At 43.2% G+C, this 12,448-nt stretch overlaps 1 long non-coding RNA gene across 1 annotated transcript; it reads left to right on the plus strand.

The window, feature by feature from the left end:
* Positions 1–2,051: 2,051 nt before the first annotated feature.
* LOC147975357 (uncharacterized) lies at positions 2,052–9,598 on the plus strand. Its single transcript, XR_015600706.1, has 5 exons — positions 2,052–2,454; positions 4,539–4,622; positions 5,919–6,002; positions 7,299–7,382; positions 8,036–9,598. It is a non-coding gene; the product is annotated as an uncharacterized LOC147975357 (long non-coding RNA).
* The last annotated feature ends 2,850 nt before the right edge of the window (positions 9,599–12,448 follow it).

Below are 12,448 nucleotides of genomic sequence, written 5' to 3' on the forward strand. Positions count from 1 at the left end.
GTAAATGAATGTGATGTCTATCGAAGGGTAAAAGTAGAACATCAACGACCATCTAGTCTCCACCAACCTCTTGCTATTATAGAATGGAAGTTTGGTCATATCAAAATGGACTTTGTCACTGGCTTTCCCAAGTCCAAGTGTGGGAATGATGCTATCTTCGTTGTCATCGACAAGCTTACAAAAGTGGCTCATTTCCTTCCAATCAAAGGATCTATCATGGTAGCTCAGTTGGCAGAGCTATACACCTCTAGAATTGTCTCGTTGCACGGGATTCCTCAACGGATCTCTTCAGATTGTGGAAGCATTTTCACTTCCAAGTTCTGGGACTCTTTCCAGAAGGCCATGGGCACCAACATTCGTTTCAGCACGGCTTTTCATCCTCAAACAAGTGGCCGGGTAGAGAGAGTCAATCAAATCCTAGAAGACATGCTCAGAGCTTGTGTCATCTCTTTCAGTATGAAGTGGGAAGATTGCCTCCCATATGCCAAGTTCTCCTACAACAACAGCTACTAAGCAAGTTCGGGCAAGGCCCCATTTGAAATTCTATATGGCAGAAAGTGACGTACTCCTCTCAACTGGTCCGAGACTGGTGAACGCCAACTTCTTGGCAATGACTTGATCACGGAAGCTGAAGAAATGTGTAAAGTCATCCGTGAAAATCTCAAAGCTGCGCAATCGCGCAAAAAGAGTTACTATGATAGCAAGCATCGTGGCTTGGCTTTTCAGATCGGAGACCATGTCTATCTCCGCGTCTCTCCAATGAAAGGCACTCGACGCTTTGGTATCAATGGGAAGCTTGCCCCAAGAAACGTGGGTCCTTTCAAGATCATTGGCAAAAGAGGCAACCTCACCTAGCAACTTGAGCTCCCTTCCAACTTCTCAAATGTGCACGATGTGTTTCACATGTCACAGCTTCGCAAGTGCTTCAAGACGCCCGAGCGCACTATGAACTTCTAAGAGATTGACCTCCAAGAAGACTTGTCTTATCATGAGCATCCTGTTGCCATTCTTGAAGAAACCGAGCGCAAAACTCGCAACAAGTTGATCAAATTCCTCAAATTTAAGTGGTCTCACCATTCCGACCGAGAAGCTACTTGGGAGCGCGAGGATCAACTCCGTTCCGAATATCCGGAGTTCTTCTAGACCTAGATCTCGAAACAAGATCCTCTTGTAGTGGAGGAGAGTTGTAACACCCCATATGTATCTTTTCCCAATTTGGCTATATATCCACTTTGGTCTTCATCCAATTCCATTTGGGGTTCCATCTTTTGAGCTCATCTTGTTTTATTATGTTGTTCTACTCATTGAATTGCCATGCTTCCTTGTCATATTGCATTTGTGCTTGTGTCTGTTTGCATTCTCATAATCATCATGTGCATTGTGATATTAATGCATGTTGTATTGTTGCATGCTCCATCTGTGGTTCTTCCACCATCACTCCTCCTTCCTTCCGTTTCTTCCATTTCTGCAAGTGCCATTTTTCCCTTCTCCATTAATGTTCATCTTTCCCCCAAATTTCTAGCACCATGTCTTAAACCTCTCTGCCAAATTTCAGCTCCATCTAAATTGTTTTGGTTAGGTTAAAAAATGCCTCAAATTTGAATTATATTCAAACTTGTTTTATTTTTCTTCCTCTAAAAATATCCAAAGCAATTTTGTAAAATGGTGCAATATTCCCGGAGCTTGGGGACATTTTTATATCTGCCAAATGCCTCTTCTATGTCCCTGGCCCCTGGCCTTTTCCATTTGTTTTTTCTGTCTGAAGAAATTGTAAAAAGGAAAGGGTTGTAGCCCAGCAGAAACAACACCCACCTGGGCCTCGGCCTTCCTGCGTGCCAGCCGCCTCAGCCCACCAAAGTGGCCCAGCGAACCAACCGCAGCCTGCCAGGCGCAGCAGCAGCCCACTAGCGCAGCCCGCGCTCTCTCTCGTGGTGAAAACCTACGTGGATGCCTGAGAGGGACCCGCTTGCCAGCGACTCCTCCCCCCACTCCTTCGTCCTCCTTGGTCCCCTCTCGCTCTCACGGTAAAAGATCAGGGGCACGAGCTCATGGCCACGGTGGCGAGCCAGCCGTGCCCTCACCCCCTATAAAGCCACCCCACGACTCCCTAGGGTTTCTCCCTCTTCCCCTCACTTCCCTTGGCGCCGCCGCCTCTCCACCAGACCCCCTCTCGCACCCGTTCGCTGCTCCCAGTCGCCATGGCCGGCCCGAGCAAGAGCTCCTCGTCGCAATATTAGCGTCGCCGGCCTCCCCTCCGTCGATCCCGAGCACAGCATCGCCTCCCCGAGTCCATTCTGACGTCGAGCCGCGCCCAAGGAACGCCAAATCTGGCTACCACCCCGTCGTCCTCTTCCTCCCCTGCTTCGCGGTCAGAAGCCGCACCTAAGTTCAGAGATCAACGGCGTCATCGTTGGCTCGTCTCCGTCGACGTCTTCGCGTCCTAGGGTGAGCTAGGTATACCTACCTCCCACTTCCTCTTCCTGCCGCATTTAGATCACCGGAGTCACCACTAGATCCGTACCATCCTCGTGTTCTTGATGTTCGGCGTAGTCTGAATTTGGTAGGGTAGTTGCTGTTCCACTGCTTCCCGCGCACCCGAGACCTCTGGCAGAGCCGTAGTCTACCCTCTGGCCTTGCGCCTCCTCCACAGCAAGCCCAGCTCAGCTGCGTCCTCACCGTACCTTGCTGTCCATGATTGCCAAGTCGTGGCATGCCCTGGGTCGAGAGCGAGCGCCCCGGCATGCCGTGTGCCACACTCTCGCAGCTGCGCCGCTTACACACCCTGCCGAAACCGCAGGCCCGCCACCACCACTCAGGCCATGCCGTCACCATTGCTGCCGCCGGCGTCGTCGTGACTTTCTTCTGTCTTCGAGAAGAAGAAGCCATGGCCTTGGTTCAGCTCAAGAGGAGCCGAACCCCCTTCCTAACCAGAACCCCGAGCCAGCCCAGCTGGTCGCGCCGAGCCATTTCCACCTAGGGGGCCCAGGTTCGAATCCCCGCGGGTGCAGTATTAAACCCCCCTTTTCCCTTATTTGCTTGGGGCACTGATAGGCGGACCCCACCTGTCATAGCCGCTAAACCCCTGGCCTACTTTCTCTCTTTTCTTTTATTTTATTCCAAGCGTATATTCCATTTCTGGCGTATTGCCTCTTTCCAATTCGGCCAAGTCCATTTCTGGACGTTGCCAAAGTTGGAAATTGCCAAATCTCTCTATTTCCATTTAGGGCAGTATTTCTCTTATAGCATTTGTGTGCATTTTTCTACAATAACCTAGACATATTATATTCCAAGCTGGGGTAGAAAAATCCCACCAATCCAGTGGTGGCATTAGTTTTTGCATTTGAGAAAGTTCATGACCATGTCATTTTACTGTTTTGTCATTTGTGTGTGATTAAATCCAAACATGCTATGAGGTTGTTTTGCACATTGATAGCTTCATTTTCATGTCTACTTCATGCTAGAGCCATTTCTGGCGTATTGCCTCTTTCCAATTCGGCCAAGTCCATTTCTGGACGTTGCCAAAGTTGGAAATTGCCAAATCTCTCTATTTCCATTTAGGGCAGTATTTCTCTTATAGCATTTGTGTGCATTTTTCTACAATAACCTAGACATATTATATTCCAAGCTGGGGTAGAAAAATCCCACCAATCCAGTGGTGGCATTAGTTTTTGCATTTGAGAAAGTTCATGACCATGTCATTTTACTGTTTTGTCATTTGTGTGTGATTAAATCCAAACATGCTATGAGGTTGTTTTGCACATTGATAGCTTCATTTTCATGTCTACTTCATGCTAGATTTTATTTCATGCCATGTAGTGCATTGTGAAGAGTGCCACAAGCTTGTAAAGTTGCTATCATGAATCTGTTTATGCCATGCCATGATTTCTTCGAAGTCTGAGATCTGTTCATATCTTTTGCCATGTTTGCATTGGTGCTATCATCAATTCTGTAGATCTTTGGGACAAGTTCAGTGAGGGAGTTTTATTAAGTGCATTTAGTACTATCATGCCATGATCTTGTTTACTGTAATATGTTCCTATAGCATATAGTTTACTAGGCATAAACATTGCAATCTGATGTTGTTTTGTCATGATAAATGAATTTTTGCCAAGTCTGTTAAACTGTTAACTTTTGCATTTTTGCCATGTTGTTTAAACTTGTTCTAGGGGTTTCTACCTGTACTTCACTACCATGTATTGTGTTTTCATGTTTGGGTGATGTGGCATATTTAAACTTTGCGTCTAAGTTGCCATGCTACTGTTTTCAACATATTGCATTGTATCTTGTTTTGCTCATCATTTGCAAGCCGTGCATCCGTTTCCGGTGATCTTCATATCGATTTCATTTGAAATCTCCCAACCTATCCAGTGGCAAGCTTGGTCTGCCATGTTGATGCCCTGATCATTTTCCCCCTTTGGGAGTACCCATGTGCATTGCACATCATATCTTGCATCCCATGCCACGTCTTGCATCATGTTGCTTGCGCGTTGCACATTGATTGATTGTTGTTCTGTTTCTTGTCTTCTTGCTTTGGGTAGAGCCGGGAGACGAGTTCGTTAATGAGGAACCTGTCGAGTACGTTTACGAGGAGCAAGCTTTCGACAACCCTGAGAACTTTGCAGGCAAGATGATCATTACCCCCGATATCACTTCTATCTTTGCTTGCTAGTTGTTCATTCTATCGCTATGTCGCACTACCTACCACTTGTTTATCAAACCTCCCATATTTGCTTGGGGCACTGACAGGCTGACCCCACCTGTCATAGCCGCTAACCCCCAGGGCCTACCTATCATCTCCTCTCCTGTTTCTCCCTTTTCTTTTATTTTATTCCAAGTGTATATTCCATTTCTGGCGTATTGCATCTTTCCAATTCGGCCAAGTCCATTTCGGGACGTTGCCAAAGTTGGAAATTTCCAAATCTCTCTATTTCCATTTAGGGCAATATTCCTCTTATAGCATTTGTGTGCATTTTTCTACAATAACCTAGACATATTATATTCCAAGCTGGGGTAGAAAAATCCCACCAATCCAGTGGTGGCATTAGTTTTTGCATTTGAGAAAGTTCATGACCATGTCATTTTACTGTTTTGTCATTTGTGTGTGATTAAATCCAAACATGCTATGAGGTTGTTTTGCACATTGATAGCTTCATTTTCATGTCTACTTCATGCTAGATTTTATTTCATGCCATTTAGTGCATTGTGATGAGTGCCACAAGCTTGCAAAGTTGCTATCATGAATCTGTTTATGCCATGCCATGATTTCTTCGAAGTCTGAGATCTGTTCATATATTTTGCCATGTTTGCATTGGTGCTATCATCAATTCTGTAGATCTTTGGGACAAGTTCAGTGAGGGAGTTTTATTAAGTGCATTTAGTACTATCATGCCATGATCTTGTTTACTGTAATATGTTCCTATAGCATATAGTTTACTAGGCATAAACATTGCAATCTGATGTTGTTCTGTCATGATCAATGAATTTATGCTAAGTCTGTGAAACTGTTAACTTTTGCATTTTTGCCATGTTGTTTAAACTTGTTCTAGGGGTTTCTACCTGTACTTCACTACCATGTATTGTGTTTTCATGTTTGGGTGATGTGGCATATTTAAACTTTGCGTCTATGTTGCCATGCTACTGTTTTCAACATATTGCATTGTATCTTGTTTTGCTCATCATTTGCAAGCCGTGCATCCGTTTCCGGTGATCTTCATATCGATTTCATTTGAAATCTCCCAACCAATCCAGTGGCAAGCTTGGTCTGCCATGTTGATGCCCTGATCATTTTCCCCCTTTCGGAGTACCCATGTGCATTGCACATCATATCTTGCATCCCATGCCACGTCTTGCATCATGTTGCTTGCGCATTGCACATTGATTGATTGTTGTTCTGTTTCTTGTCTTCTTGCTTTGGGTAGAGCCAGGAGACGAGTTCGTTAATGAGGAACCTGTCGAGTACGTTTACGAGGAGCAAGCTTTCGACAACCCTGAGAACTTTGCAGGCAAGATGATCATTACCCCCGATATCACTTCTATCTTTGCTTGCTAGTTGTTCATTCTATCGCTATGTCGCACTACCTACCACTTGTTTATCAAACCTCCCATATTTGCTTGGGGCACTGACAGGCTGACCCCACCTGTCATAGCCACTAACCCCCAGGGCCTACCTATCAGCTCCTCTCCTCTTTCTCCTTTTTCTTTTATTTTATTCCAAGCGTATATTCCATTTCTGGCGTATTGCATCTTTCCAATTCGGCCAAGTCCATTTCTGGACGTTGCCAAAGTTGGAAATTGCCAAATCTCTCTATTTCCATTTAGGGCAGTATTTCTCTTATAGCATTTGTGTGCATTTTTCTACAATAACCTAGACATATTATATTCCAAGCTGAGGTAGAAAAATCCCACCAATCCAGTGTTGGCATTAGTTTTTGCATTTGAGAAAGTTCATGACCATGTCATTTTACTGTTTTTTCATTTGTGTGTGATTAAATCCAAACATGCTATGAGGTTGTTTTGCACATTGATAGCTTCATTTTCATGTCTACTTCATGCTAGATTTTATTTCATGCCATTTAGTGCATTGTGATGAGTGCCACAAGCTTTCAAAGTTGCTATCATGAATTTGTTTATGCCATGCCATGATTTCTTCGAAGTCTGAGATCTGTTCATATCTTTTGCCATGTTTGCATTGGTGCTATCATCAATTCTGTAGATCTTTGGGACAAGTTCAGTGAGGGAATTTTATTAAGTGCATTTAGTACTATCATGCCATGATCTTGTTTACTGTAATATGTTCCTATAGCATATAGTTTACTAGGCATAAACATTGCAATCTGATGTTGTTCTGTCATGATCAATGAATTTCTGCTAAGTCTGTTAAACTGTTAACTTTTGCATTTTTGCCATGTTGTTTAAACTTGTTCAAGGGGTTTCTACCTGTACTTCACTACCATGTATTGTGTTTTCATGTTTGGGTGATGTGGCATATTTAAACTTTGCGTCTATGTTGCCATGCTACTGTTTTCAACATATTGCATTGTATCTTGTTTTGCTCATCATTTGCAAGCCGTGCATCCGTTTCCGGTGATCTTCATATCGATTTCATTTGAAATCTCCCAACCTATCCAGTGGCAAGCTTGGTCTGCCATGTTGATGCCCTGATCATTTTCCCCCTTTCGGAGTACCCATGTGCATTGCACATTATATCTTGCATCCCATGCCACGTCTTGCATCATGTTGCTTGCGCGTTGCACATTGATTGATTGTTGTTCTGTTTCTTGTCTTCTTGCTTTGGGTAGAGCCAGGAGACGAGTTCGTTAATGAGGAACCTGTCGAGTACGTTTACGAGGAGCAAGCTTTCGACAACCCTGAGAACTTTGCAGGCAAGATGATCATTACCCCCTTGGCAACTTGGGGTAAGTTAGTACCTGTACGCTTAGCTTATCCACCAAGGCCTGAGACGAGATACGCGCGGCTACTATCAGGGTGTCGGCACGTTGGGAGGTCTTGCTGGTTTTGTTTTACCATTGTCGAAATGTCTTGTGCACCAGGATTCTGAGTCTGATCGGAGGGTCCCACGATGGAGGGTTGTCTCCGCGGATCGTGAGCTTGTCATGGGCTAATTAGGGACACCCATGCAGGGTTTAAACTTTTGAGAGTCGTAACCGCGGTTATGTGGCAGATGGGAGTTTTTAATATTCGGTTGTAGTGAACTTGAAACCAGACTCAAGTAAAATACACCAACTGCATGTGCAACCGTGATGGTCTCTTTTCGACGAGGTTCGGGAAGAAAACACGGTGGGGTTATGTTTGAACATAAGTAGTTCAGGATCACTTCTTGATCACTTCTAGCTCTGCGTCTGTTGCGTAGTTTTCTCATCTTACTCTTGTACTCGTATGTTAGCCACCACAATTGCTTAGTGCTTGCTCCAACTCCACCACATACCCACACCTTACATTTAAGCTTAAATAGTCTTGCTATCGCGGGTTTTGAGATTGCTGAGTCCTCATGACTCACCAGATACTACAAACACAGTTGCAGATACCGACGAGATTGATGCAGGTGATGCCACTGAACTCAAGTGGGAGTTCGACGAGGACCGTGGCCGTTACTATGTTTCCTTTCCGGATGATTAGTAGTGGTGCCCAATAGGGTCGGTCGGGACTAAGCATGGGTGGTCGTCTTTATTCGTTTGATTTTGTCCGTAGACGGACTTTGTGTTCATCTTGAATGATTGTATAACTTGATGTTATTGTGTGACATGGTGGCGATTGTATACCGAAGCTCGTATTCTATCTATTCAGTACATGAGATGAGCAAAGATACAACCACTCTTGCGACCATACAAATATGCGCTTATACCCCAAGTCGTGCCTCGACACGTATGGAGTATAGTCGCATATTGGGCATTACAACAGGCTAGCATCATAGAGGTGTAGACATGCAGGAGGGAAGGACAATGGCCACCCTGCATAAAGCCTCCTCCTTTCATTTTTTCCTTTAGCTTTCAAAGTTTTCTCTGTTAAATCTCGGGATGTACTGGTTGACTTATCAAAACAAAACAGACCCTTCACTGTCACTACGCATATATTTGTATTATTTTGTTTTCATTCTTTCCTCTGAGCCAAAGATAACTGTCATGATAATAACATTTTCACGATGTACTCATCTCTCGACAGGCGGCTTAGGTTTAATGATAGAGGCAAAGGTGTCCCATCTTTCGATGAGATGGTGGCTATTGTTTCTGGTGGAGTAGACTTTGACGATCTGACTACGAACGTGCGAGGACGTTGCGCCTTAGAAATCGCTAAACCAACTCCGAGAGGTTATTGACCACGCTGGAGCACGATCAACCTGACCACAAGAGTCTATTTCCTGCAAGCAAACGAAGAACAAGCAAGAAACTGAAATTGCAATCTGGATATTGTGAATAAAAGAGGAAACCTTTATTGATCAAGTGGGGTTCTGTGACGTCTTGGTCTGGTCATTGAACACAAACGGAGTACGCGAAGTTGCAGCTATGGCGAATTTTTAACCTAAACAAAACCCAAAGTCTAAACAACGCCCTAAGGGTTGTATGTATGGAGGAAGAGGGAAAATTTCGTGACCCTTTGAGGAGGGTTCCGAAACCAACCCTAACTCTTGTTTCCCCACACATATGGACTCTAAAATAGCCTATACTCAAGTATTTCGAAATTACATGGGCCTGGCCCAATAATAAGGTGGCACATCACCTATTATAAGCTATGGACGAAATTTATGAAAGGGCATCTTGTATATTTCGTCCATGTCCTTGTATGTCATCAAGGAGGCTTCAAAGTACTGAAATCTACACTAGAAACATCGTTCTGGTTCCCTTCACGCGCGCCTTCATCTCCATGCTTGTCCTTGCTCTAGTGTGCATCCCTCTTATCCATGCTAGGCCCTTCATTAGTAATCAACACAAAAGTATCCAATTTAGGCAGCATCATATTCTCATGAACATTAGAATTGTTACCCAGAAACGGAAGTACCTAGTAATTCAATTGGCACGCACGAGCTCTAGTGATTGGTCCAGTATGTATAGAAGCAGGGAATATGGGTGTAACAATGGTATTGATGTCCTCATCATCCTCCCCTTCTTGAAGTGAAGTCTTCCTCGATGGAAGCTCATCTTCCTCACCCAAATAAGGCTTCAAATCTGCAATGTTAAAAGTGGGACTAACCCCAAAATCTGTAGGCAGCTCAAGTTTATATGCATTACATTTATTTTGTCTAACACCTTAAAACGACAATCAGCACGTGGCATTAGCTTTCATTTGCGCAAATCAGGAAATCTATCCTTACGCAAATGTAACCAAATAAGATCTCCAGGTTCAAACATAACATGTTTTCTACCCTTATCTCCAGCAAGTTTATATTTAGCATTCATACGCTCAATGTTCTCCTTTGTTAACTCATACATTTTTAAGATCAATGTAGCACATTGTTTAGCATCAAAATTAGGCTTCTCCAAAGATGGAAGAGGAAACAAATCACTAGGTTCACAAGGTAGAAAACCATACACAATCTCAAAAGGGCACATCTTAGTAGTAGAATGTAGCGAAAGATTATAAGCAAATTCAATATGAGGCAAGCATTCTTCCCACATTTTCTTGTCATTCTTCAAAAGAGCCCTAAGCATAGTAGACAATGTTCTATTGACTACTTCAGTTTGTCCATCAGTTTGGGGGTGACAAGTAGTACTAAAAAGTAGCTTAGTCCCCAACTTAGCCCATAAACATCTCCAAAAGTGGCTAAGAAATTTAGTATCACGATATGGAACTATAGTATTTGGCACACCATGCAAGTGAATAATTTCACGAAAGAACAAGTCTCCAGCTCAAAAGTCTTATTAAAATCAGGAAGTTGGAGTAAAGGATCATGTGTCAACTTATCTTTCAATACCATGAAGGCTTCTTCCTGTGCGGTACCCCAAAAAAAAGGCACATCCTTCTTTGTAAGCTCATTGAGAGGTGCAACAGTGGTGCTGAAATCTCTCACAAAACAACTACAGAATCCAGTGAGACCAAGAAAACTCCTCACTTGTGTGACCGTTTTGGGCTGCGGCGAACTCTCAATAGCTTCAATCTTGGCTTTATCAACTTCAATTCCCTGTGGAGTAACAGCATAGCCAAGAAAAGATACTCGGTCGGTGCAAAAGGTGCACTTCCCAAGGTTGCCAAACAAACATGCATCACATAGAGCAATAAAAACAACACGTAAATGTTCCACATGTTCCTCCAAAGATCTGCTATAAATTAGTATATCATCAAAATAGACTACCACAAATCATCCAATGAAAGCACATAAAATTTCGTTTATTAATATCATGAAACTACTAGGTGCATTAGTTAACCCAAAAGCATGACTAACCACTCATATAATCCAAGCTTAGTTTTAAATGTTGTTTTCCATTCATATCCCAATTTCATACGAATTTGATGGTATCCACTATGCAAATCAACTTTGGAGAATATTGTAGAGCCACTCAATTCATCAAGCATGTCATCTAGACTAGGAATAAGATGACGATAACGGATAGTAATATTATTAATGCCTCTACAATCAACACACATACGCGATGTACCATCCGTTTTTGGCACTAGTATAATAGGAACAACACAAGGACTAAGAGATTCGTGTATATAATCTTTGTCGAGCAGCTCCAGTACTTGAAGCCTAATCTCCTTCGTCTCCTCTGGATTGGTATTGTATGGCGCACGGTTTGGCAGCGAGGCACCGGGAATTAAGTCAATCTGATGCTTAATCCCTCGAATAGGTGGTAATCCTGGTGGCACGTCTTATGGAAAGACGTCAGCGAACTCCTGCAAAATGTTAGTGACAGCAGGAGGAAAAGAGGAAGGTACATCCTCGAATGAAAATAATGCCTCTTTGCACAAAAAAGCATAGCAAACAGATTTGCTAAAATCTAGATCATCAATATCATATTTGGTGGCAAGTAAACAAGCACTTTTCAATTTAATTTTAGAAGCAACACTAGATGGTTTATTATTAGGCTTCATTTGTTGCTCAAATTCTTTTGCCACAATCTGATTTTCACTCTTATTTTTCTCCTGTTTTGCTTTATTAGCTCTATTAATATCATCTTTCAAAATGGAATCAGGAGTCATAGGAAGCAAAGTAATATTTTTGTCCTTATGAACAGGAGTATACTGATTGTTTCTACCATGGTGTACAATTTTTTTATCAAATTGCCATGGTGTACCAAGTAGTAAGGAACATGCTTGCATAGGTACCACATCACAATCAACATAATCTGCATATGTAGAGATACTAAAATGCACACGAACAATACATGTTACCTTAACCTTGCCGCTGGTGTTGAACCATTGGATGTAGTACGGATGTGGATGTGGTCTTGTGGTGAGAGATAGCTTCTCCACCATCTACATGCTAGCCAAGTTATTGCAGCTCCCTCCATCTATGATGACGCGAAGAGAATGTTCCTTCACAACTCCCTTTGTATGGAACACATTATGCCTCTGATTTTGCTCATCTTATGTGACCTGCGCACTCATAACCTGTTGAGCAACTAAACATTCATAACTGTAAGCGTCTTCAGGAGCCATGTAGTGCGTCTCATGATCAGAATCATCTCCACCGTGTTCTTCACTTGTAATAAGAGCCAAAGTCTCCTCATCATAGTCACTAGCGGACTCATACCCACCAACCTCAGTAGCAATCATCACACGCTTAGACGGGCATTCTCTCGCTTAATGACCTCCACCCTTGCAACAACGACAAATAATATCATGTGTTTGCCCTGTTGATGCCATGGATGAAGAAGAGCTCTGTGCAGGCCAAGAAGGTGTGCTCTTGGCAGATAGTGGTGGTTGTGCCTGCTTTCTTGTATCATGGTTGGAGGTGGTAGCTAACGGAGGTGTCGGTGCAACAGAACGTGTGGAA

This window comes from Triticum urartu, chromosome 4A, assembly GCF_056163025.1.
Source record: "Triticum urartu cultivar PI428250 chromosome 4A, HENAU_Tu73, whole genome shotgun sequence".
NCBI classification, from domain to species: domain Eukaryota; kingdom Viridiplantae; phylum Streptophyta; class Magnoliopsida; order Poales; family Poaceae; genus Triticum; species Triticum urartu.